The 26356-nt window shown below is 43.0% G+C and overlaps 1 protein-coding gene across 3 annotated transcripts in view; it reads left to right on the top strand.

Annotated features, from left to right (window-relative positions):
• Positions 1 to 496: 496 nt before the first annotated feature.
• Positions 497 to 26356, top strand: part of LOC118399992 (caM kinase-like vesicle-associated protein) — a 39706-nt gene continuing 13846 nt past the window's right edge. For 2 of the 3 annotated variants that reach the window (XM_035796304.2, XM_035796308.2), the window contains exon 1: positions 5890 to 6108. The gene's annotated coding sequence lies outside the window, so the exon portion shown is untranslated. Of the gene's footprint in view, positions 767 to 5889; positions 6109 to 26356 lie in introns of those variants that run through there. The other variant, XM_035796306.2, reaches the window with a different exon arrangement.

Genomic DNA, 26356 nt, shown 5'->3' on the forward strand with positions numbered 1-26356 from the left:
AACCACATTAGCATCCGACTTTTGGCCGTTGCAGATCCACCTCCCCCGACTTCACTCCTTGACTTTCATCTAGTCAGTTGTGATCGTCAGGGGTCCCATTGTGACAAAGCTACGCGGCTCTGAGACCACCATCAGACATACAGCCCAAATGCGCATTTCCCCACAATGCCCAACCAACGCGGATCCGCTACCCGTCCTCGATTCATTTGAATGTGTTGACAGAAATTGTGAAAAGTCTGAAAGCCAACAGTCCAATTTTCTACCACGCTGCTGTGCATACAGGTACACATTTTGGACTATGATAAACACTTTAGCCGTACCCACTCAAATGCACTCCATATATTTGCACACTCATATGCGCACACTCCACACCTCCACACTTCCACACCTCCACACTCCACACTCCACACTCCACACTCCACACCTCCACACTCCACACCTCCACACTCCACACCTCCACACTCCACACCTCCACACCTCCACACTCCACACCTCCACAACTCCCTTGCCTGGATGTTGTTGATGGTATTTAGAGCAGCCTACTATCGATGCGCATCCTTCCTCCTCTGTGTTGCTCTCCTAAAGAAGCTTTGACGGAGCAGATGAGCGAGGATCTATCTCTTTTATCTCACAGGGAATACATCTCCACTGCTAACCAACCCAGGAAAACCAAGCTCTTATAACGTTCTTTCGATGACAAAGCACGCATAGGCTAAAGAAAGACCTGGAAAAAGAACGGACTCAATTTTTACAGAGCTAATTTAGGGTGAGTGAGCAGCATGCAATTTGCAAATTGGACTTATTAAAACGTGAGATGTAACCTACGATGTCCCACACATTTTCTGGGGGCCTTCTGTTTTGGAAAATATACAAGACAGATATATAAGATCCAAAATGCAATGGTTGAAAATGTACTGTAATGTATTGTTATACTTGAGTAAAAGTAAAGATACACTTTTACTTGAGTCATTTTCTATTAATGTAAGTCAGCCAGTAAAAAGTACATTATTTTCTTTAGGAATGTAGTGAAGTAAAAGTAAAAGTTGTCAAAAATATAAATAGTAAAGTAAAGTACAGTTTCCCCCAAAAACAACTTAAGTAGTACTTGAAAGTATTTTTACTTAAGTACTTTACACCACTGACTATATGTGAATACCTTTCTTAATGGACATTCTTCACGTTGCAGGTTTTGGAAACTGTGTGCCTGTTGTACCCTCCTCGAAGGTTAACTGGCTTTACATTACAAAAATTGTGAATTTCAGAAAGTATTGTAACAATTCCATTTACTGTAAACACCCGATGGCAAACTTTTTTTCATATGGCTTTGCCCAAAATTGTCTGAGATGTTTCCAATCATTGTATAATATAATAAAATAGAATTTTAAAATTAGTCAGGAATTGGTGGGGAATGTACTTAATTTCATGAAAATATCGTAAGATTCGATTGCAGATTTACAATTGAAAAATACACGTGATGCTAAATCCCTTGACAATGTATGACAATTAGAAATGACATTGTTTATCATGTTACCATGTTATTTGCATTGTTCACGCTTTCCTTCCCCGAGTCAGAGTAGGATGGCAGCTACTACAACCCTCTCACCTTAACTTATGGTGCAGCTCAATTACATTGTTCCACTCTCAAGTGATTTTACTGTCTAAAAGGAGTCAGATTGTGTTTGTTATAGCGATACCTCACGTTTGGGTATCAGGCAGCACCCACAGACCCAGGAGGAATAATGACTATTCTGGTAAGTGATATGGGTCTCAGGGTAGATTTACACGAGTAAAATATGTATGTTAGTCTGGGTCTTAGCCCAGCGATCATGCCCTGCTCCCTCTGTGTGAAGTTGGGCACGGCCTGCATTCTTTAGGGCTGATAATGGGCCCTGATATGCCTGACAGGCTGTGACAGCTCATGGCCTTGGCAGAGCCTCTCTTGGAGTAACACTCGCACTTTCTAACTAGCACTGAGTAGGCTGATTGTTTGCTGACTGTGGAGTGGATTGGACCATTGCTTATCACTAACCCTGTTTAAAAGAGTTTCTAATATTGCTGCGGCTGCATGCAAAGACCGAAGTGCAGAAACACCTGGCATGGTATTTTTTTAAATCCAGGTTTACAGACTTCATAACACTGTTTTCTCTGGCCTGTCAGTGGAGGATATTTCATGTTTATGTGGCATGTTTTGCGCTGGTTTCCATGACACCTGTGTCGGGGTCGTGGTGTGTTTTTATTTTGCATCCAACCGACATTATGAAACATGACATTTTTAACTGAAGTCTGGAAAGCGTCACGTATCAGACACGAGAGGAGAGGAGAGAGGCTGTTGTGTTTTCCTAATAAAAATCCAATGTAAAAGCTATATCTCGGAATGTTTAACGTACCACCAAAATCTCCAGTAGCAGCCTATAGAGGACATAGGTGTGAATTACCACTGCTCTATCTAATGATGTCGAAACCCCACCTCCGCAATTACCCAGTTGAAGGCAGTGTATGCGTTGTGTGTGTGTGTATGCCTTTGATCCGCAAGTTCCAAGGATGGACTCTCGCGTCAGCTGTTCACTCTCTTTACATATGTCAGTAATATTTTCAACCTCAAAACATCTACATTTTACATGACACATTCTGCTCAACTGAGTGGAGCCCTGTGTTTGTAAATCATCTTGGGATAGCACAATGTCCTAAATTGGGATTAAGGAGAGAAGTCATTTAGGATGCTGTTGGTGGTCCTGCAAGGACACCTGCCTCTCTACTTGGCTCTACTTGAATTGATGGCTGTCAAAGGGTGTAAATATTGTCTTGGCTCCCATTCAAATTGACCGTATAGATTGACTGGATGTGGGTTGGCACGTCCTTCTTTGTGACATACGATGGGCAACAGTCTTTGTTCTGAGAGAGGTGGAGCCACATAGGTCTGTCTTATCAGGTAGAGTTAAGGAATGCGTTACCTCAGGTTAAGCGCTCTTGGGGATGCAGATATTTTCAAGAGGGACAGAAATCACAAAATACAGAAGAATTGGTAAACATGTACAGTCTGGACATGTCTTTACAGTCATATAAGCCATTGCTTTTATTTATGAAAGCATTACCAGAAATAAACTGATTTGTATATCCCCGTTAAGATCTGGCCTCCTTCTACGTATTTTTTCTGTTGCATCTCCCATGAGATGGTAGATTAAGTGAATAATTACTTCAGCAGAAAAGCTGCTCTTGATGGGGTCAAAGGTGAAGGAAATAGCCCAGCAAATCAGACCATACTAACTATGTCTCCATTAACTTGCCCAGTGATTTTTTTTTTGTCGACATGTAGAAAGTTCACATTGAAAATGGATGTACCAATTGCCTGCTATGGTCCGCTTCTACCGAAATGTCTTGTGTCGATAACAACTACTGGCCATATTGATGTCACCCCCCCCCCCCAGTGACTGCACTGTTTGTTGTCCATAGCTTATGCCTGCCCATACCATAACCCCACCGCCACCATGGTGCACTCTGTTGACACAGCACTGACATCAGCAAACCGATCGCCCACAAGACGCCACACACGCTGTCTGCCATCAGCCCGGTACAGGAGTTGAAACCGGGATTCATCCATGAAGAGCACACTTCTCCAGTGTGCCAGTGAGGTGAGAATTTGCCCATTGAAGTCGGTTACAACTCCAAACTGCAGTCAGGTCAAGACCCTGGTGAGGACGACGTGCACGCTGATGAGCTTCCCTGAGATGGTTTCTGACAGTTTGTGCAGAAATTCTTTGGTTGTACAAGACCACAGTTTCATCAACTGTCCGAGTGGCTGGTCTCAGATGATACTGCATGTGAAGAACCCAGATATGGACGCCCTGGGCTGGCATGGTTACACGTGGTCTGCGGTTTTGAGGCTGGTTGAAAGGAATTCTCTATAACAACATTGGAGGCGGCTTATGGTAGAGAAATTAACATACATTTATCTGACACCAACTCTGGTGGACATTCCTGCAGTCAGCATTCCAATTATACGCTCCCTCAAAACTTGAGACATCTGTGGCATTGTGTTGTGTGACAAAACTGCACATTTTAAAGTGACCTTTTTTATTGTGCCCAGCACAAGGTGTACCTGTGTAATGATCATGCTGTTTAATCAGCTTCTTGATAGGCCACACCTGTCAGGTTGATGGATTATCCTGGCTCAGGAGAAATGCTCACTAACAGGGATGTAAACAAATTTGTTAAAACATTTGAGAGAATAAGCTTTCTGTGCGTATGGAAAATGTCTGGGATATTTTATTTCAGCTTATGAAACATGGGACCAACACTTTACATGTTGTATTTATATTTTTGTTCAATGTAAATAGTTTGTGATTACTGGCTAATGGCCACTGTGATATTTACGGTCAATTTGAGCTGCGGACCAGGAATGTAGCATTGCCAGCCACAACGAAGGGAAAAGCAAGGATGTAGCCTAATGTGAATTACAAAGTAGAAATCTCTTTCGCCCCTCCACTCCTTAGACTTTCCATCTTTCACCGTGGGAATATGGCTTAATTAACAAATAGACAGTCCTCTGAGGAAAACCAAGAGAGGGAGGGAAAATATGGTTTCATTTGGGTTTAGTCAGTCTACTAATGCAGCATCTACATACAGCATGTCGCTGCATAGACTCAAGCAGAGAAAATGAAGCAATCCATTTGCTGAATGGCTGTGAGGGAAATTCACATCTCCCCACTGAGTATAATGAAACCACTGCAAAGGTCAGTAAGAACCATATTCCCATGGGTGACAATTACTAAAGCCATGGAAATCATAATGTATTATTTAAGTGATGTAGCCAAACGCTTGTAATAATAACTTCTTCTGGGAGGCATCTTTTGGGTTGTGTGTGTGTGTGTGTGTGTGTGTGTGTGTGTGTGTGTGTGTGTGTGTGTGTGTGTGTGTGTGTGTGTGTGTGTGTGTGTGTGTGTGTGTGTGTGTGTGTGTGTGTGTGTGTGTGTGTGTGTGTGTGTGTGTGTGTGTGTGTGTGTGTGTGTGTGAAATAATATTTGCTTGGAGGAGATGTCAGTACATTCAAATGTCAGTACATTGTTTTACCTGAGGGAAAATTTGGAGAAACAAGGGATCCGCATAAGGCAATTGGATTAGTTTATAGAAGTCCCATTCACACAGTGAAGAGGCTGGAGAGCACTCAAATACCATTTTGAGAAAATAGGTCATTCGCCAATCAAAGAACGCAAGTGTAAAGCCCATTTTTACAAGCAAAAAAATGTGAGTGAGCACCGCTGTCAAAGAAAATCCTCCCATCCTACTGAAAGTGTGGCATGAGATCCGAGTACATGACTGCATCTTCAAAAAACTAAAATTGAAGGAGATCTTTAAATTATAGCATTAATTAATATTTCACCCCCGCTTGATCCATGATGTAATTTTGCTAGATGCTGTATGTCAATCTTCAACTAGTCATTGATTGGATGACTACAGAGAGATGTGACAGATTATTACAGAAACCTATCAGTTTGCCTTCCATAGAACCTGGTCTGATAAGGTTAAACCACACTAATGAATTGTTGTCCTTGTTGTATATATTGTGCGGTTATTGCGCGTTTTCAGTAATGTGAGAAAAAAAACAGTCAACAAGTCAACAAAAAGTGTGAAGTGAGTGAAGAAAGTGGTCACGTCATGCTTCATGTGCATGCAGATGAAAATAATGGGTCGAATACTGGGTTGTTGGCCAACGGGTACTGTTCTTATTACAAACACAGTCTATTTGAAGGTACTAAGATCATTCCATGAAGCATCTTCTATGTTGATCTTTTGATGCAAGACGAAACATCCGTTTCTTTTGCGTCAAAAACCCCCCAGTGAGGTGAGCATGACCCTCGCCAGCCACTAAATTTAGCTCTGTTCCTGTACAACACCGTGTGGATGGGGAATACGCAGCACTGTACCAATGACGCTCATGTAGGACTTGGTATCCAAGGCAACAAACAACAGAACAGAATGGTCAGATTAGGCAGTGAAGCGTGAAGAAGAAGAATAGGAACAAATGTGTCCTACTCATAACCAATAAAGTCAGAAGCTGGAACACAAGGGACCTACGTCCTTCCTCTATCGGTCAACAGCCAGATCAAACAGGTAAGAAGAGCCCAGCTATCTCAGCTGTTCTCACCAGTGATTTCATGTAGTTTTCCCATTCCCTTGCAGTTCTGTTGTGGAATCTGTTGTCCTAGGTGCTGATGGTAAACGATCAGTGTTGGCTGGGAACTGGACCTCACGATATGATATTATCACGATACTTCAGATATTTATTGCGATTCCCACGGTTCTATGTGTATTGCGATTCAATACTGGGATTTTATTGCAATTTGATGTTCCAAACATATTACTCACCACATGTCTGCTGCAGAGGGACAATAGAGAGCCGTGAGAAAATGAGTTTGGATCAGTCATGGAAATAAAAGATCTGGAAACAAATTGGCTCCTTATTTAAAAAGAAGATGGAGAAAAATATGTAAAGGAAAAATACTGGAGTTTTGATGCAGGTACAGCCAACTACAGGGAAAATAAGATTGCAATATATATCATCAAAAAGAATATCCCGATATTTAACTGTATCGATTTCCCCCCCATTACTAACATTCAGGGGTGAAAGTAGATGTAATTTCTTACCGGTATGGGACTCCCTATGTGTCACATAGATAAAAACAATTATAGAGTGTAGATGTAATCATCGAATTACATGTAGAATCCCTATTCATTTCATATGATCTCTGTGTGCCTAGTAGACCTAGTAAATATGTGTCATATGACTTTTGACATGTGTTATCTTTTAATGTGGCATTAACACAACCAGTCGTGATGTTTTCATCTGATTGTCAATCATTAAAAAAAAGCGCTCCTGTAGGCTACCTGCGCACGTTCGTCCGCTCATCAAATAATTCCAGCATCCAAACAGTGTACTGTGCACCCACAATTTGATGAACGGAAAGAGACGTCTGTTACAAAACACCTACACGTGTATTGTAATGATACTTGTAGCATGAATTGATGAGTCCACTGTTGTCCGCACGCATTTCGGTATCGGCCACTAATCTCCACGTTGGCAAAATGTAATTGTTCTCATAGAAGCAATTCGCTCATTTTTTTATGCGGCTGACATGCAGTAAAGTTAGTTTACTTTCACCCCTGACAACGATATATGTTTGTGTTTTATGCAATATCTAGTCTGTATTGAGGTTGATTTAATCAAATTCCTCAAAGCGGGGATAATACACAGCGATGGTCTTACCGTTCCAAAAGGCAACATCTGTTTCCTAGCCTGAACATCTCCCCCGTCACTAGTGCTCCATAAGCCTTAACCTTCGTGGGCTCCAGGCTCGTGCCAGAGATCAGGCATCAGGGCCATACCTGCGTCAGACGGCAGGTAACCTAGTGGTTAGAGCGTTGGCCCAGTAACCGAAAGGTTGCAAGTTCGAATCCCAGAGCTGTTGTTCTGCCCCTGAACAAGGCAGTTGACTGGCTGTTCCCAGGCTGTCATTGAAACTAAGAATTTGTTAACTGACTTACCTAGTTAAAAATAAACGTTTTTTTTTAAAGACCTGTGAGACTGGGGAGAATAGTTGACCTGGTTATTGTATGGTACTTACATTATTACGAGAAAGAATGACATTTTATTTTATTTATTTTATTTCACCTTTATTTAACCAGGTAGGCAAGTTGAGAACAAGTTCTCATTTACAATTGCGACCTGGCAATGAAATGAGCTACTGACAGCCAGATCACCCAATTGTACAGTTCACGATGCCTTATTACTCCATAACGATATTTGAAGTCTCTGTAGCTCCCAAGCCATTACTCTCAGATAAAGACTAGTTGTGTCCAAATACCCATACAAACTTAAACTGCGTACTCATCGTCACATATTATTTAGCACTAACCGTTTAGTAAAAAGTATGCAGTATGCTACGGCCACAACGCAGCAGCAGCTCAGCTCTTGACTGGCTGAGTAGATGGGGCGGGCGGGGCCGAGTGCAGGTGGATATTTCCAAATTCAACAGACAAACATCGCATTAACCAGCCTGATAATAGCTCATTTGCAATTCGATGGATTTCTCTAAACTCTGAATTGAATAGGAATGGAGTTATAGGCCTACATAGTCTGTTTAAAACCAGACTACCACATTCTACCTGTACTGTAGGCCGTGTAATCTACCTATCCTATTACAAAAGTAAAGGTAAGACATAAACAGATTATTTAGTTTAATTTCAACATATTTAGTGAAACCAAAGTTCTGTAACATGTATAAATGAAATCAAATAGCCAGAAGTGTTCAAATGTTCAAATCAAAAGGCTACAAATCAGAAACGCTGGACAGCAACATAATAAACTAAAGCACTGAAATCCTGGTATCCTGGTATCCTAGCCTACAAAAGTAAAACAATCCATGTGTTCAAAAAGCCTGATTAGCATGACATCAATAAAGCAGTCACATTTCGAGTCCCCGGTGCCGACACAATTAGAAATCAAAAGATGGTTTAGTATTTAATTTAAAAGCTCTGAGAAAGGGCAAGAGAACAAGAAATACTTGTCAATGAGAAGAAAATATATATATATATTTTTTAAGACTTCTTCTGCGATGTAGAAGAAAAACTAGTTAGCCTACATTTGAATACCACCGCAGAAGCTTTGCTTTTAGGCATCTTCCTAATTCAGTAGCCATGTTTTATTGTTTGGCTACCTGAAGAGAACTAGGTTCTATCACTCACAGCCCACCCCTTCCAATCTACTCAAGGAAGAGCCAAAATGAGTATAACATCCTGGCATTTAACCCATACTTGATTTTTTGAAAATTTAAATACTATAAAACATTGTATTTTCGCATGCGTCATGCCGCAATTGCTTTCCATCCCGCTATTCCTTGCGCATCCCCATATCTAATTGATCAGCTGTTGTCAAAGCCGAAATTAGTGACACATCAGGGCATTTAAAGTATACTCAAAATAATTCGAATCGGATAAAGGAGATTGCATGTAAACCCATGCTTTAAAAAAATGATGTGTATGTGTATTGCAAGTTATGTTGATTATTTGAGCCTGGCCAGGGGAAGGAAATCCATGTAAGGCTCAGGGGTGGAGCCAGCAACCTGCAAGATATTACCCCTCAATTACCAATCCCCTCACCTCTCCCTGCTGTCTGCCATACACACACCCAGCTCTGTCTAGGAGGGAGGGGCGGTCCAGCTCCCTAGAGCACCTCTCCTGGAGAGGGCATCGGCATTTCCATGGGCTGCACCTGATCTGCTTCTTGGTGAGGGGGCGGGCCTGTCCCGAATCGCCTCCACTGACTCTTTCTCCCATTGGGCCTCCTGCAGCGCCTCCTTCTGAAGGGAGATCTCCTGCTCCCTCTTAGCTAGCTGCTCCTGTAAAGGGGTGGCCTTCTCTGTCCGAGTGCTGAGCTGCAGGTCTTTTGCTGCTTGGAGGGTCTCCATTTTCAGAGTGGCCTCCTCTCTGATCTTCTCCTCCTGATCCCTCAGAGCAGTCTCCAGGCTCTGCTGTAGCTCTGCAGCTTTCTGCTGGTTGAGGGTCACCTCCCTTCTCTGAGCATCTACTGCCTCCTCCTGGAGGGCTGCAGCCTGGGCCTCCTGCAAGACCTTCTGTAGGGAGCTGTCCTCCTGCTGCTTGACAAGCTGCTCCTTCATCTCTCTAAGGCCCTCCTGTTTCTCCTCCTACTGCCTGGCTAAATCTTTCCTCATAGCAACCTAGGCTCTGCTGGAGCTCTGCAGATCTTTGGTGGAGGGACACCTCCCCTCTCAGTGCCTCCTTGGCCTCCATCTCCTGGAGGACTGTGGCCTGCACCTTCTGCAGCAGTCCCTTCTGTAGGTAGTTGTCCTCCTGCTGCTTGGCCAAGCGGCGCAAGATTTCCTTTTTCAGCACCTCGTAATGCGTCACCTGGTGAACCGTCAGATCCTGATAGGTCTTCTGTGCCGTGCCTGATAGGAAGGGTGTTAGTAGGCTGGCCCATTGCTCATGGGGCCATTTCTCCCTAGCCGCTGTCCTCTCAAAGGCTTGTAGGTAAGCCTTGATGTCGTCAGCCTATGTCAGCTTCAGTAGAAGCCTACTGGGTTTGAGACGAGAGACTGTTGCGCCTGTCGTTATGCCGGCCTGGGCGGCTGTCAGCTGGTTGAGGTCAGCTCGCATGAGAGTGGTCTGCTGACGCTGTTATTCCAGCAGCTCCCTCTGCATAGCCTGCTGTGCTTTGTTTGCCTCCACCAGCTGTCTCACCAATGCTTCCATTGTGCTCTGTGTTTCTTTAGTAATTGAGCTTGGTTTGTTTTGACTGCATTCTCCACCATATGTAGCAGGTTCAAGGGTGTGGGGTTTCCACGTCACCAAGTTCAGTAATAAAACTTGCACCAGTAGCACAACTAGAATGCACATGGGAAGTTAATTAGGGGTTTTTGTACACTGGGGAAGAAGGGGGAATTCACCAATTACTTCACAGTCCCGAAGCTGTTCTCGTTGTCCGTTCCGTTCTCCAGGGGTAAACCTCACGCTCGGGTCCTCAGCCAATCCGGTCCGATACACAAGGCGGGTAGTCCGACAGTCCAGGTCACAATGTGTAATCACACAGATATTGCTCTTGCTTCTCTCACTCTTCATCACTCTCTTGGTTCATTGCTCTGTCCTTTGTCCCCAAGCACTCCCTGGCTTAATGAGCTACAGCCTTGCCTCGTTGGGGCAGGAAGTCCATATAAGGCTCGGGGGTGGAGCCAGCGACCTGCAAGATTTTTCCCCTCAATAACCACTCCCCTCACCTCTCCCTGCCATCTATCACAATACATATACATTTAGCATTTGCTTATGGTATAGTTTACTGATTGTTGCACCCTGAATTATAGTCCTAAACAGACCCTGGATCAGACAGTTGATATTACTGTAACGCAGATTCTTTGAAGAACTATAGGTTTCCATCCAATTGGCGACAGATTTTCATGCGCATATTCTAAAATCTTCATAAAAACAACATGGGCATTTTCCCACCAGAGATATGTTTCCATCAAATTGACTTGTTGCGGATAAAAAGCTGTGCGTGATGACGTAGTGCACATAAAAATATCTTGCATAGAGCCCCGAATTGATTATCCCTTTTATTCCAAGGCTATAATTTAACGTAATTGCCACTTGAAATTTGTTAATGTGCCAGTAGAAATGTGTTCAACATTCACTGAAGTAGCTAGCAAGTTTACTTGAAAGCTTCAGTAGTTACCTTGGTAACCAAACAAACAGACTTGCTAGTTTAGCTAACCAAACCATCAGTCCTAGCTTGCTATTATGAAAATCGAATTCAACAATGTCAATAATGTTTTCAATTTGTCTTTTGCTTTCAAAAGAAGCTTGAACATAGAACTATAGTCATTGTTATTCTACTGTGCTGATATACCGTGCATTATAGGGAAATAATGCACATGCTAGAATGCCCTTCAAGCCAATCCGAAAAGAGTATTTGACAATGCCATAGTCCAATTGTATTTGTCAAACGGCAGCCAAGCATCGACCATCATGTCACCAGAATAAGACCCTTGATATTTCTTGAAAAGGAGCATCAAACTCATCACAGTGCACTTTCGCCACCCTGTGAAGTTCATCTTAACTTATTTCATGTGAAGCTTAATAAACTGCATGCTTTCCCAAGTCGTAGTGGGAGGACCACACAACAAATCCTACTTCCTCATTTTCTCTACTATTGGACCATGAAGGTGTTTCCACCGCCATTTCTCGCATAATACATTTTACAGACACAAAAAAAGATCCCACCTTTGTATAGCGTATTTTCTTTTGTCGTCATTTGGAAAGTTTACCGATAAAATGTGCTGCTTCCATCAAGCCTGTCGTGACATTTTTTATCCAACATGTATTTTACTCACATAGAAAAGGTGGGATGGAAACCTGGTTAGTGCGTAACAGTGTTGTGACGAGGCTTTTTGCATATTCATGATTAGCACAGAGGCTCAGACAATACAGCGAAGACTGATGAATGTTTATGCATTATGCTAAGCAGTATTTCTATTAGCTATATCAGTATCACCACTGATTGATGCTGTGTCTCGCACTTGTTATGTTTGCTGAAACTGAATTGGATGAATGCTTTGCTTAGAAAACAAAATAATAGAATAAAAAGTGAACAAGGGTTATTGTTGCTGTCCTCGTATTCAGACATGAAACCATTTTTAAAAGTGACCCCTGAGCCAACACTTCACTATTGGAACAAGAGCTGCATAGCAAAACCATAATGGGATTGTAGAACAAGGGGGAATGTCATTATGAAGCCGTTATATAAGCTAATTTGGCGTGTGTGTGTGTGTGTGTGTGTGTGTTTTATAAGAGTGTGCTTGTGTTACACCCCCAACGTCCCCGCTGCAGGCGCTCCCCACAGTTTAGGAACCACTGGGTTAGAGACAGCCAGGCAGGCAGCCTTTGTGGTGGTCGTTCCCCTAGGATCCATGCTTGAGAAGGGGTCTCAGCATGTGAAGAGTGGCAGGCTGTACTTTGGACTTGAAACTACTAACACATCTCTGTTTTAGCATACAGTACCAGGGAGTGATGCTGAGCTCTGCAGCTTTCAGACGGAAGAGAAAGGAGGTGTGCATACTGTATACAGGCTATACTGTTGGCTATTTATGCACAGAACATGTTTAGCTACGGAATACATGTGTTTCAAATGTATATCTGCATTATTCCATATTGTTCAGAGTGCATATGTGAGCATGTGTCTTTGGCTATATTCTCTTACGCCTGACTGTCTCGTCCCTTGATTTCTAGAAGTCTTCAAAAATGGCTCCTCAGATAGTGGATTGTGAACATGAACATTCTCCTTTCCCCCTTATGTTCCCCGTATAGTGTCCTATAAAGGGTTAATAATGCAGTTACTTAAATATTCATTCGGTTAGACACTACACATATCGACAGATAATCCTACACTGGAAGGTGATGAAATCCAACCTTTCTACGGGAGTAAAGTACATGTCGGGTGAAAATGTCATGACAGGCCTGATGGATACAGCTAATCTGTCGGTAAATGTTCCAAATCACAAGGTGGGATATTTGTGTCTGTAAAAAAATGAATTATGCGAGCAATGACAGTGGGAACATCTTTATGCGCAAATATTGATACAATAACCATCATATCGAAGTAAACTTGGAGTCACGCGATTATATGTTGTGTGGTCCTCCCACTACGACTCGGGAAAGCACGCAGTTTATTAGGCTACAGATTAAATAAATTATGATGAACATCACAGGGTGGTAAAAGTGCACGGTGATGAAGCTTGATGCTCTTTTCCAATAAGTATTGAGGGTCTTATTCTGGTGACATGCTTAGCTGCCGTTTGACAAACCGAAATAATCTTGCTCTTTTTGTTCATAATGATCTCATCATGTAAACTATACCCACACTGTATCTGCGAGCTGTAGGCTGGAAAGCACATGTCAAGATCAGTGGGCACATTCACTATATAACACAAACATTTTTAGTGACAAAACCATCAGTAGAGTTAAATGCCATGAAAACCCATTTCACTTTTTTATTCGGCAAAAGGTTATTTTTTATGTGCACAATGTCATCACAGCCTTTTATCGGCAATAATGGGAAAACATCTGTGGTGGGAAAATGCGAATACTGGAATATTCATATGAAGATCTGTTGCCTATTGGATGAAAACGTAGCTGCTGATACACACTACATAGGCTACTGTTTAAGGCTAGGCTACATTTGCATTCTCCATATGCCAGTGCCAATACATCCAATGTAGCCTACAGTTAACAATACTGGCCTCCTTCCCTCATCATTCATATGACGGAGCAAACAGAAACACATTTGCAGAGGCTTATTTGAATTTAATTTTTTTAATTTGACCTTTATTTAACCAGGCAAGTCAGTTAAGAACATATTCTTATTTTCAATGACAGCCTGGGAACAGTGGGTTAACTGCCTGTTCAGGGACAGAACGACAGATTTGTACCTTGTCAGCTCGGGGGGTTTGCAACCTTCCGGTTACTAGTCCAACGCTCTAACCACTAGGCTACGCTGCCGCCCCATTTTAGGGCATGTTTGGAAGGTCAAAACAAAAATGAATGTATTCACACACAAGCAGCTTATGAAAATGTGCTGGCAAACCTGCTGGCTCCGCTCTTTCATTATCTCCTTACAGCCACGTAGAATATCGAATATGAATGCTGGGATCAATGTGCTGCTAGGTGACAGCAGATTACAGGTCTCGTGTGGCTTAGTTTCTAAAGCAATGTGCTTGCAATGCCAGGGTTGTAGGTTTGATTCCAATGGGGGTAAAAGTATGCACTCACTACTGTAAGTCGCTCTGCATAATGCTGAATGACTAAGATATTTAACAATCACAAACATAGCCCTGCATGTGTTGCTACTAAGGGATTGCCAGAGAGTGCAAAGCTATTATGTCTAAAACAAACATTTGGGGAGTGATGTCGATCTAATCTCAAACTGAGAAAGGTCTTGACTACCTTAAAGAGCTAGAGTGTCCCCCATGTCAGAACTGACTTGCTGTCAAATTTACAGCTAAAATCAAGACAGATATGACAACCCTTGTATGTCATTGTCCCTTTGTTTTTGACTTCTGAACTCTTTTGTTGTACATTTTACAGTAGATACATTTATTCCAGATACTGTAGAAGCAGTGTTATGTAGAAGTCTGTGGCAACTGTGATGGAAGTCTAACTGTAAGGTACATTTAGACTGATGTGTGTGAGGTTATCAGGAAGGCGGGGTAAGGTAAGAGCGAATGCCTGTATGGATATTACTACACATCATTGAAACTGCTAATCTTGAGGGGAGAAAATACAACAGGCGGTATTCACTGTAAGGAAAGCTGTCACAGCAATATGCGACAGCCTATATTTCATGTATAGCCTAGCTGAGGCTTCCCAACCCCTAAAGGTCGATTAGCTTGACGGAGCGTGACATTTTTTAATGAAGGGACAGGCCAATGCAGCATGTCCATTCTTCTGTCGTGGAATGGGTTTGTGTCTCTTGTGGAGTGGGTCTGGATTAGCATACACAATGGACTAGTAACACTATACTTATGAATGGAAAATAGTTACAGTATATCAAAACATTAATTATATTAGTAAAGTTGCAGAACATATGACAACACAGAACAAATGGTCCATGTACTAAAGATTAAGATCGAATCCATCTACGCCGGCTCTGATGCTCATCAGATTTGGCAGGGCTTGCAAACTATCCTGGATTTAAAAGGGAAACCCAGCCGCGAGATGTCCAATGACACGAGCCTACCAGACGAGCTAAATGCCCTCTATGCTCTCAACACTATGCAAGCAACACTGAACCATGCATGAGAGCACCAGCTGTTCCGAGTAAGACCAGGACTACCAGGACACAGAAGGATTACCAGGACGCGTACTAGGAGCATTTGCTGACCAGCTACCAAGTGTCTTGACTGAAATTTTCAACCTCTCCCTGATCCAGTCTGTAATACCTTCATGTTTCAAGCAATCCACCATAGTCCCTGTGACAAGCATGCCAGGTAACCTGTCTAAATTACTATTGCCTCGTAGCACAAAACATGAAATGCTGGTTAGGGTTCACATCAACACCATCATCCCAGACACCCTGGACCCACACCAATTCGCGTCACACCAATTTGCATCGCCTCCAAGCTCATCACTAAACTAAGGACCCTTGGACTGAACAACTCCCTCTGCATCTTCTTGATGGGCCACCCCCCCCATCCTTAAGTTTAATGACAACACAACAGGGGTAGCCTTGATCTCCGCGGCCGACGAGACCGCCTATAGGGAGGAGGTCAGAGATCTGACACTACACTGCCAACAATCTCTCCTTGAACATCAGCAAGAAAAAATAACTAATCGTGGACTACACGCCCCATTTACATTGACGGAGTTATAGGGGAGCTTTGAGAGGTTTGAGAGCTTTCTCGGGTTCCACAACACTAAGGATCTATCATCATCTACCAACCCGGACGGGAAGATCACGTAAGTGTCTCAACCCACTCAAGTGGCGCTCCCCTCCTAGGGACGGCATGGAGGAGCACCAGTAAGCCAGTGACTCAGCCCCTGTAATAGGTTTTGAGGCAGAGAATCCCAGTGGAAAGAGGGGAACCGGCCAGGCAGACACTCACTGCGGGTCGTTGCTCTAGTGCCTTTCTGTTTCACACTCCTGGACCAGACTACACTCAATCATATGACCTACTGAAGAGATGAGTCTTAAATAAAGACTTAAAGGTTGAGACCAAGTGTGCCTCTCTCACATGGATAGGCAGACCATTCCATAAAAATTGAACTCTATAGGAGAAACCTTGCCTCTAGCTGTTTGCTTAGAAATTCTAGGGACAGTAAGGAGACCTGCGTCTTGTGACCATCGCGTACATGCAGGTATCCTTCTGTAGCTCAGTTGGTAGAGCATGGCGCTTGTAACGCCAGGGTAGTGGGTTCGATTCCCGGGACCACCCATACGTAGAATGTATGCACACATGACTGTAAGTCGCTTTGGATAAAAGCGTCTGCTAAATGGCATATATTTATATTATATGTACGGCAGTACCAAATCGGAAAGATATGCAGGAGCAAGCACATATACTGCTTTGTAGGTTAGCAGTAAAATCTTATAATCAGCCCTAGCCTTAACAGGAAGCCAGTGTAGAGAGGCTAGCACTGGAGTAATATGATCACATTTTTTGTTTCTAGTCAAGATTCCATCAGCCGTGTTTAGCACTGACTGAAGTTCATTTAGTGATTTATCCGGGTAGCTGGAAAGTAGAGCATTGCAGTAGTCCAACCTATATGTGACAAAAGCATGGATACATTTTTCAGCATAATTTTTGGACAGAAAGTTTCAGATTTTTGCAATGTTATATAGATGGAAAAAAGCTGTCCTTGAAACGGTCTTGATATGTTCGTCGAAAGAGAAGTCAGGTCCAGAGTAACGCAGAGGTCCTTCACAGATTTATTTGAGATGACTGTACAACCATCAAGATTAATTGTCAGATTCAACAGAAGATCTCTTTGTTTCTTGGGACCTAGAACTAGCTGTTTTGTCTGAGAATTAAAAGTAGAACATTTGCCTCCATCCACTTCCTTATGTCTGAAACACAGGCTTCCAGGGAGGGCAATTTTGGGGCTTCACCATGTTTCATCGAAATGTACAGCTAGCTGTGTGTCGTCCACATAGCAGTGAAAGTTAACATTATGTTTCCAAATTACATCACCAAGAGGTAAAATATATAGTGAAAACAATAGTGGTCCTAAAACGGATCCATGAGGAACACCGAAATTTACAGTTGATTTGTCAGAGGACAAACCATCCACAGAGACAAACTGATATCTTTCCGACAGATAAGATCTAAACCAGGCCAGAACTTGTCCGTGTAGACCAATTTGGGTTTCCAATCTCTCCAAAATAATGCGGTGATCGATGGTATCAAAAGCAGTACTAAGGTCTAGAAGCACGAGGACAGATGCAGAGACTCAGTCTGATGGCATCAAAAGGTAATTTACCACCTTTACAAGTGCAGTCTCAGTGCTATGATGGGGTCTAAAACCAGACTGAAGCGTTTCGTATACATTGTTTGACTTCAGGAAGACAGTGAGTTGCTGCTTTTTCAAAAATGTTTGAGAGGAATGGGAGATTTGATAATGGCATGTTTGGCTTTTTCAAGAGAGGCTTGATTACTGCCACTTTTAGTAAGTTTGGTATACATCCGCTGGATGGAGAGCCGTTTATTTTGTTCAACATAGGAGGGCCAAGCATAGGAAGCAGCTCTTTCAGTAGTTTAGTTGGAATAGGGTCCAGTATGCAGTTTGAAGGTTTAGAGGCCATTAATATTTTCAGCAATGTGTAAAGAAATATAATATTAAAAAACTAGAGTGTCTCCCTTGTGCAGACTCAGGAGAACTGAGCTTTGGAGGAATACGCAGATTTAAAGAGGAGTCTGTAATTTGCTTTATAATGATCATGATCTTTTCATCAAAGAAGTTAATGAATTTATCACTGATCAAGTGAAAGCCATCCTCTCTTGGGGAATGCTGTTTTTAGTTAGCTTTGCAACAGTATCAAAAATAATTTTGGGATTGTTCTTATTTTTCTCAATTAAATTGGAAAAATAGGATGATCGAGCAGCAGTGAGGGCTCTTCGATACTGCACAGTACTGTCTTTCTAAGCTAGTCTGAAGACTTCCAGTTTGGTGTAGCGCCATTTCCGTTCCAATTTTCTGGACGCTTGCTTCAGAGCTCGGGTATTTTCTGTATACCAGGGAGCTAGTTTCTTATGACAAATGTTTTTTTGTTTTTAGGGGTGTGACTGCATATAGGTTATTACGCAAGGTTAAATTAAGTTCCTCAGTTAGGTGGTTAACTGATTGTTGTTCTCTGGTGTCCATTGGTGGGTGCAGGGAGTCTGGAAGGGCATCTAGGAATCTTTGGGTTGTCCGAGAATTTATAGCACGGCTTTTGAGGATTTTTGGTTGGGGTCTGAGCAGATTATTTGTTGCAATTGCAAATGTAATAAAATGGTGCTCAGATAGGCCAGGATTATGAGGAAAAATATTAAGATCCACAACATTTATTCCACAGGACAAAACTAGGTCCAGAGTATGACTGTGGCAGTGAGTAGGTCCAGAGACATGTTGGACAAAACCCAATGAGTCGATGATGGCTCCGAAAGCCTTTTGGAGTGGGTCTGTGGACTTTTCCATATGACTATTAAAGTCAACAAGAATTTTAATATTATCTGCCATGACTACAAGGTCCGATAGGAATTCAGCGAACTCAGTCAGGAATGCTGTATATGGCCCAGGAGGCGTGTAAACAGTAGCTATAAAAAGTGATTCAGTAGGCTGCATAGATTTCATGACTAGAAGCTCAAGAGACGTAAATGTATTTTTTTGTCAATTGACATTTCCTATCATAAATGTTAGCAACACCTCTGCCTTTGCGGGATTAGCGGGGGATATGGTCACTAGTGTAACCAGGAGGTGAGGCCTCATTTAACACAGTAATATCATCAGGCTTAAGCCATGTTTCAGTCAGGCCAATCACATCAAGATTATGATCAGTGATTAGTTAATTGACTAGATCGAGGCACAGACACGGTCTCAATGGGGATAGCTGAGCTGACTACACTGACTGTGCTAGTGGCAGACTCCACTAAACTGGCAGGCTGGAATAACAGCCTCCTGCCTGGCCTGCACCCTGCTGCCTGGCCTGCACCCTATTTCATTGTGGAGCTAGGGGAGTTAGAGCCCTGTCTATGTTCGTAGATAAAATGAGAGCACCCCTCCAGCTAGGATGGAGTCCGTCACTCCTCAGCAGGTCAGGCTTGGTCCTGTTTGTGGGTGAGTCCCAGAAAGAGGGCCAATTATCTACAAGGGGCAGAAAACAGTTTTCAACCAGCGATTGAGTTGTGAGACTGCTGTAGAGCTCCTCACTCCCCCTAACTGGGAGAGGGCCAGAGACAATTACTCGATGCCGACACATCTTTCTAGCTGATTTACACGCTGAAGCGATGTTGCGCTTGGTGACATCTGACTGTTTCATCCTAACATCGTTGGTGCCGACGTGGATAACAATATCCCTATACTCTCTACACCAGTTTTAGTGTTAGCCGGCACCATCTTCAGATTAGCCTTGATGTCGGTAGCCCTGCCCCCTGGTAAACATTGTATAATCGCTGGATTATTCGTTTTTAGTCTAATTCTGCGGGTAATGGAGTCGCCAATGACTAGGGCTTTCAATTTGTCAGAGCTAATGGTGGGAGGCTTCGGCGTCTCAGACACCGTAACGGGAGGAGGAGAGACCAGAGAAAGCACGGCCTCTGACTCCGACGCGTTGCTTAATGGGGAGAACCGGTTGAAAGTTACTGTCGGCTGAATGAGCGACACCGGTTGAGCAATCTTACAGCATTTCCCTCCAGAATCCATGAGAAAATTGTCCGGCTGCGGGGTCTGTGCGAGGCGATTTATATTATTATCTGTACTTATTGGTGGCACAGACACTATTTCATCCGTTCCTACACTTGCCTAATGATTGCTCTGAAGCTGGGCTTGCAGCACAGCTATCCTCGCCATAAGGAGATCGTTCTCCTGTATAGTATGAGTACAGGGACTGCAATTAGATGGCATAATGTTAATGTTACTACATAGCTCCGAATGGTGGAGGTCCTGATGAACCACATCCAGATAAAGCGCCTGGGGTGAAAAAGTTGAATGAAAAAAGTCGAAAGAGGTCAAAAATGTAAATATAAAACGGTAATTAAAAAGTAAAAACTGTAAAGTTGGCAGGTAGCAAAGTAAGGTTAGCTACAAACCGCACAGCAGCACACAAACATGTCTACAAGTTCTGACCGGAAATGACGTCAAATCAGTCCTTGTAAAAACCCAACAAGTTCTCAGCATATGTTGGAACTCTTTCAAGACTTTTGGGAAAGCATTCCAGGTGATGCTGGTTGAGAGAATGCCAAGCATGTGCAAAGCTGTCATCAAGGCGGCTACTTTGAAGACTCTAAAATCTAAAATATATTATGATTTGTTTAACACTTTTTTGGTTACTACATGATTTCATATGTGTTATTTCAGAGTTTTGATGTCTTCACTATTATTCTATGATGTAGAAAATAGTAAAAATAAAGAAAAACCCTTGAAGGTGTCCAAACGTTTGACTGGTACGGTACGTATCTACCTCAATGAGCTTGTACCCTTGCACATCAACTTGGTACTGGTACCCCGTGTATATAGCCAAGTTATTGTTACTTATTGTGTATTTATTATTACTTAGATGTTTTATGTGTTATTACTTCTGTATTATTTCTCTATTTAATTTCTCTGCATTTTTGGGAAGGGCCCATGAGTAAGCACTTCACTGTTAACGAAGCATGTGACGAATACCATTTGATATGATTTGATGTATGTTTATCAGTTGCAGTAATATAGTTGCTTGAGGGGAGGCTGATTATATCAGGGCCACTGTGCTATTCAGCCAGCGAGTCAGGCAATGCGTATCTCTGGAGCCCTGATCCTGGAGTTATATAGTAGTGAGTCCCACTGTGGCCCGCACTACACTCAACCGCCTCTTCTCTTCTCCTCTCCTCTGAGTCTTCATCCCAGAGACTCTCTCCTTCCCGTGCCGATGATTGATTCACAACCTGAAACAGAACTATTCACTCTTCTTCTCCTCTCTCGCTGCACAGGGTTCATTATTTCCCTCTCCTGGCTCATTACTAGCAGTCTACTTGTCGGTTGGAGATATTGCCCACTCCGCACCGAACCAATGCAGGAAGGACTGCTGCTGCTGCTGTAAACAGCACTGTTGAAACACTAGGAAAAGGGAATTTAATCAACGCTTTGAAAGTTTTTGCCATGAAGAAGACAAAAATAACACCCTCCTCTGCCAGAGTGTAGACTGAGTAGCTAACGGCTTTTGTGTGTTTATTAGAAGAAGAAGAAAAAATCTGGATGCAATCATTCTGGCTCTGAAATTATACTTCAGTCTGCTCTCCTGGCCCAAAGAGCTATTCTGGGAGATGGAGTGTGTTCTTTACATGGTCTTGTCAGTGGAAAAGCAGGCTTTACTGTAACAGCAAAGAAGTTGCCATTTAATTCAGTGGTGTAGGGCTTTCAAAACAAATGGCCACTGGATTGCAAAAAATGTGGCTATTAATTACCATTTGAAGAATAATTCATTATTTAATAGGCCTGCATTGACACTGACATTATTTTTTATTAAAAACAATATGTCAGAATAATGTGGGCATTGCCTGACTAAATAGACAGCATGCTCCCGACACAAACACACTAGTGGGTGGCAGTTAGCCTAGCGGTTGGAGCGTTGGGCCACTAACCGAAAGGTTGTTGGTTAAAATTCTTGAGTCGACATGGTGAAAAGTCTGTTGATGTGCCCTTCAGCAAGCCACTTAAACCTAATTTGATCCAGCTGTGCTGAACTACTACAGCTGACCATATAAAACTGCACCTGTTCATGTGGTAGCTAGCTAGCAAGTTGCTAAAACTAGATGTTGTTGAGGGGTTACTTTATCATATTTTAAAAGGAGAAAGCAACCAAAAACCGGGTTCCCTTTGTAACGGAACACTTTGTATGGAAAACCAAGTTGAAGCCAACATTGGATGCTGTCTTGCTCATAATAACCGCACATGGTTTTACGACAAAAAGCACAATAACGCAACACCCTTCAATTGAGATGGCAGGAAACAAACGAAAGCACCTACATCTCTTAAATCAGAAATAAAATAATGGAATAATTCTAACTTAACTAAATCAGCTACCATAACTTCACTGACTATTCAAGGACCAAATAGCCTAGATATGTCAGATTTTTAAACTCTACAGGATCTGTGTCCCTCCTATGCTGCACGGTTGAGCTAACGTAGGCTAATATGATTAGCATGAGGTTGTAAGTAACAAAAAAAATCACAGGACATAAACATATCTGATATGGGTAGAAAGCTTAAATTCTTCTTAATCTAGCTGCATAGTCCAAATTACAGTAGCTATTACAGTGTAAGAATACCATGCTATTGTTTGAGGAGAGTGCACAATTATGAACTTGAAAATGTATTAATAAAGCAATTAGGCACATTTAGGCAGTCTTGATATACAGACATACAATGGTTCATTGGATCAGTCCACGACTTTGTACATACACTGATGCCATCTAGTGGCCAAAGTCCAAATTGTGCCTGAGCTGGAACAATTCATTGTGCATTTCAAAGATGATGGCACAATAAAAATAAAAAAACGCATGTTTTTTTCTTTGTATTATCTTTTACCAGATCTAATGTGTTATATTCTCCAACATTGATTTCACATTTCCACAAACTTCAGTGTTTCCTTCCATTATCCATATCCTTGGTTCAGGTCCTGAGCTACAGGCAGTTAGATTTGGGTATGTCATTTTAGGTGAAAAAAAAGGGTAGGACCCCCCCATAGAGTAGACCCCACCCCCCTCCTTAGCCCTGACTGGGAGGGAGGCATGCTCAGGTCTAGGTTTGTATCCCTCCTGGAGAGGACGACTGCATTGCCGTGCGGGGCCTCCGACCTGTGGATGACAGAGTAGCGCTGTAAGGACAGGAACCAATGGGTGACACGGTCATTCGCGTCCTTACCTCTTGCCATCCACACAAGGGGGGCATGGTCAGTGATCAGGGTGAACTTCCTCCCGAGAAGGTAATACTTGAGTGTGTCCAGTGCCCACTTCACGCTGAGGCACTCATTCTCGACAATCAAGTATTTATTCTCCCTCAGGAGGAGCTTCCTGCTGACATAGATGATTGGGTGCTCCTCGCCTTCCTGCTCTTGGGACAAAACGGCCCCTACCCCTGTGTCAGACGTGTCTCTCTGGCCTAGGAGGTTTTTTGAGAAGTCCGGAGTGACGAGTACCGGGTGCGAACATAGCGTATCCTTCAGGGCCTGGATTGCCGCCTCCGTGTCCTCCATCTGGGGTAATCGTGCCTTCGTTAAGTCTGTGAGGGGAGAAGCTATTGCAGCAAAGTTGGGTACAAATCTAATGTAGTACCCTGCTAACCCCAGGAATGACTTCACCTGCCTCTTGGTTCAGGGGTCCTGCCATCCCCTAATGGCAGTGATTATTTTTCTTGGGGTTTCACATTTCCTCTCCCGATCTGATATCCCAGGTACTCCACCTCGGCGTAGCCCGGCTTGCACTTGTGGGGGTTCGCGGTCAGACCTGCATCCCTTTTGCGCATCAACCACGGCCTGTAACCTACAAAGATGTGACTCCCAACTGTCACGTACTCATTGTGCGGCCGCAGGACGTGGTCCATGAGTCACTGAAAGGTCGCTGGTGTCCCGTGGAGCCCGAAAGGCAGAACCCTGTAGTGGTATAGCCCCCCCCGGGGGGGAGAAGGCAGTCTTCTCCCGGGAGGCAGCTGCTAGTGGCACCTGCCAGTACCCAGTTTGTCAGGTCCAAGGTGCTGACGTATCTCGCCATCCCCAAGCAGATCGTCCACCCGGGGGATGGGGTAAGCATCAAACTTACTGACCTTGTCCAGAACTATGGGGTTAGACCCCTCACTGTGTGACTCCTCCAGTACCCCCATTTCTAGCATTGTCGTCACTTCCCGCTGGACCACCACCCTCCGGGCTCCTGGTATGGCCGTTTGCGCACTTTTTCTCCGGGACGTGTGTGGATATGATGTTCCACGAGTTCCTTGCACCCCGACACCTCGGAGAACACGGCCGTATTCCGCAGGACCAACTCTCTGAGCTCTTGTCTTGGATTGGGCTGAGGTCTTCCCCCATTGCAACTTAGACCGAGGGCGGGCCCTGCTGTGGCCGGGTCCACGTTACGCACAGTGCCTCACATGTGTGCCACTGGAGTAAAGTTCACATGGTAAAGCTGGAGGGGTCTTCTCCGCCCCGGTTGGCGGAACTTATAGTTGATGTCACCTACTCGCTCAACAATGTTGTAGGGCCCATGCCTCGTAGCCAGGAATTTACTCTCTGTTGTAGGGATCAGCACCAAGACCTTCTCACCTGGTTGGAACTCTCGTGGTTGGGCCCCCCTGGTTGTAGGCTTCGGGGTGCCCAGCTCCCGTATTTCCAGTAGAGGGCGCCAACGTCACTTCACGTACCTCCCCTCTAATACCATCCCCCGGGTAGACCTCCTGGGATACCACAATGTTTTACAAATTAATGAAAAATAAAAAGCTGGAATGTCCTGAGTAAGTAAGTATTCAACCCCTTTATTATGGCAAGCCTAAATAAGTTCAGGAGTGAAAATGTGCTGAACAAGTAAAATGATAAGTTGCATAGACTCACTCTGTGTGCAATAGTAAAATTTAACATTATTTTTTAATGACGACCTCATTTCTGTACCCCACACACAATTATCTGTAAGGTCCCTCAGTCAAGCAGTAAGTTTCAAACACAGATTCAACCACAAAGACCAATGCCTCGCAAAGAATGGCACTTATAGATGGTTAAAAAAAAGCAGACATTGAATATCTCTTTCAGCATGGTGAAGTTATTAATTACACTTTGGATGGTGTATAAAAACACCCAGTCACTACAAAGATAAAGACGTCCCTCCTAACTCAGTTGCCGGAGAGGAAGGGAACCACTTAGAGGTTTCACCATGATGACTTTAATGGTGACTTTAAAACAGTTACAGAGTGTAATGGCTGTGATAGGAGAAAACTGAGGATGGATCAACAAAATTGTAGTTACTCCACAATATTAACCTAACTAACAGAGTGAAAAGAAGGAAGCTTGTACAGAATAGAAATATTCCAAAACATGCCTCCTGTTTGCAATAAGGCAGGTAATACTACAAATAATGTGGCAAAGCAATTAACCTTTTGCCTTGAATACAAAATATTATGTTTGGGGCAAATCCAATACTACACATTACTGAGTACCACTCTCCATATTTTAAAGCATAATGGTGGCTGCATCATGTTATGCAGCCACCATTAAGCACAGACAAAATCCTAGAGGAAAACCTGTTTTTAGTCTGCTTTCCACCAGAAACTGGGAGATTAATTCACCTTTTAACAGGACAATAACCTAGAACCTAATGCCAAATCTACAATGGCGTTGCTTACCAAGAAGAGTGATAATGTTCCTGAGTACTCAAACAGGAAACTGATTACCTAAAAAAAAAAAAATGATAAGAAACTTAAAGAGCTGAAGTAAGCAGTACTACCTTCATATGAGTAATACAAATGCAGCTTTTTTTGTAAGGTACACTTAAATGTAACGCCCCCACTAAGCCTCTAATACTCCAATCAGTGCGACTTGCCTTTTCGATTGAATACCACCCATGACTGTATTTCTTAGTGACAGCGACATGGTGAGTTCCTGGGCAAATATAAAAAGTTATATATCAACTATTACATATATCATAAGACCTTATACTGTGGCCTGAAACTCCGTTTACAGGTCACACCAGGCCTGCAAGTAGGGTTGCAAAATTCCACCAACATTGTTTAGAGATCTTCCAACCAGGATTTCTGGAAAACCTGAGAAATGTACCAGAATGTTGCAACCCTAACTGTAAATCACATTATACTGGCTTGTAAAAGTATGTGTAATTCCTATTGGAATCTAGCCAGCATTAGGCTATCCAACAGTTGAAATGTGTATTAATCCGCAACTAGCACTTGTAATGTCTGCCAGGGTTAAGCACCGTGGATGAAACTACCTAAGCCTGTTAAACTGGAACAACCATTTCAGTAACGGGTGCAAGAATTAAATTATTGGCTTAGTTTACACTGAAAAAAAATCTAAACACATCAAAACATGCAACAATTTCATAGATTTTTGTGAGTTACAGTTCATATA

The sequence above is a fragment of the Oncorhynchus keta genome, chromosome 21 (assembly GCF_023373465.1).
Source record: "Oncorhynchus keta strain PuntledgeMale-10-30-2019 chromosome 21, Oket_V2, whole genome shotgun sequence".
Taxonomy (NCBI): domain Eukaryota; kingdom Metazoa; phylum Chordata; class Actinopteri; order Salmoniformes; family Salmonidae; genus Oncorhynchus; species Oncorhynchus keta.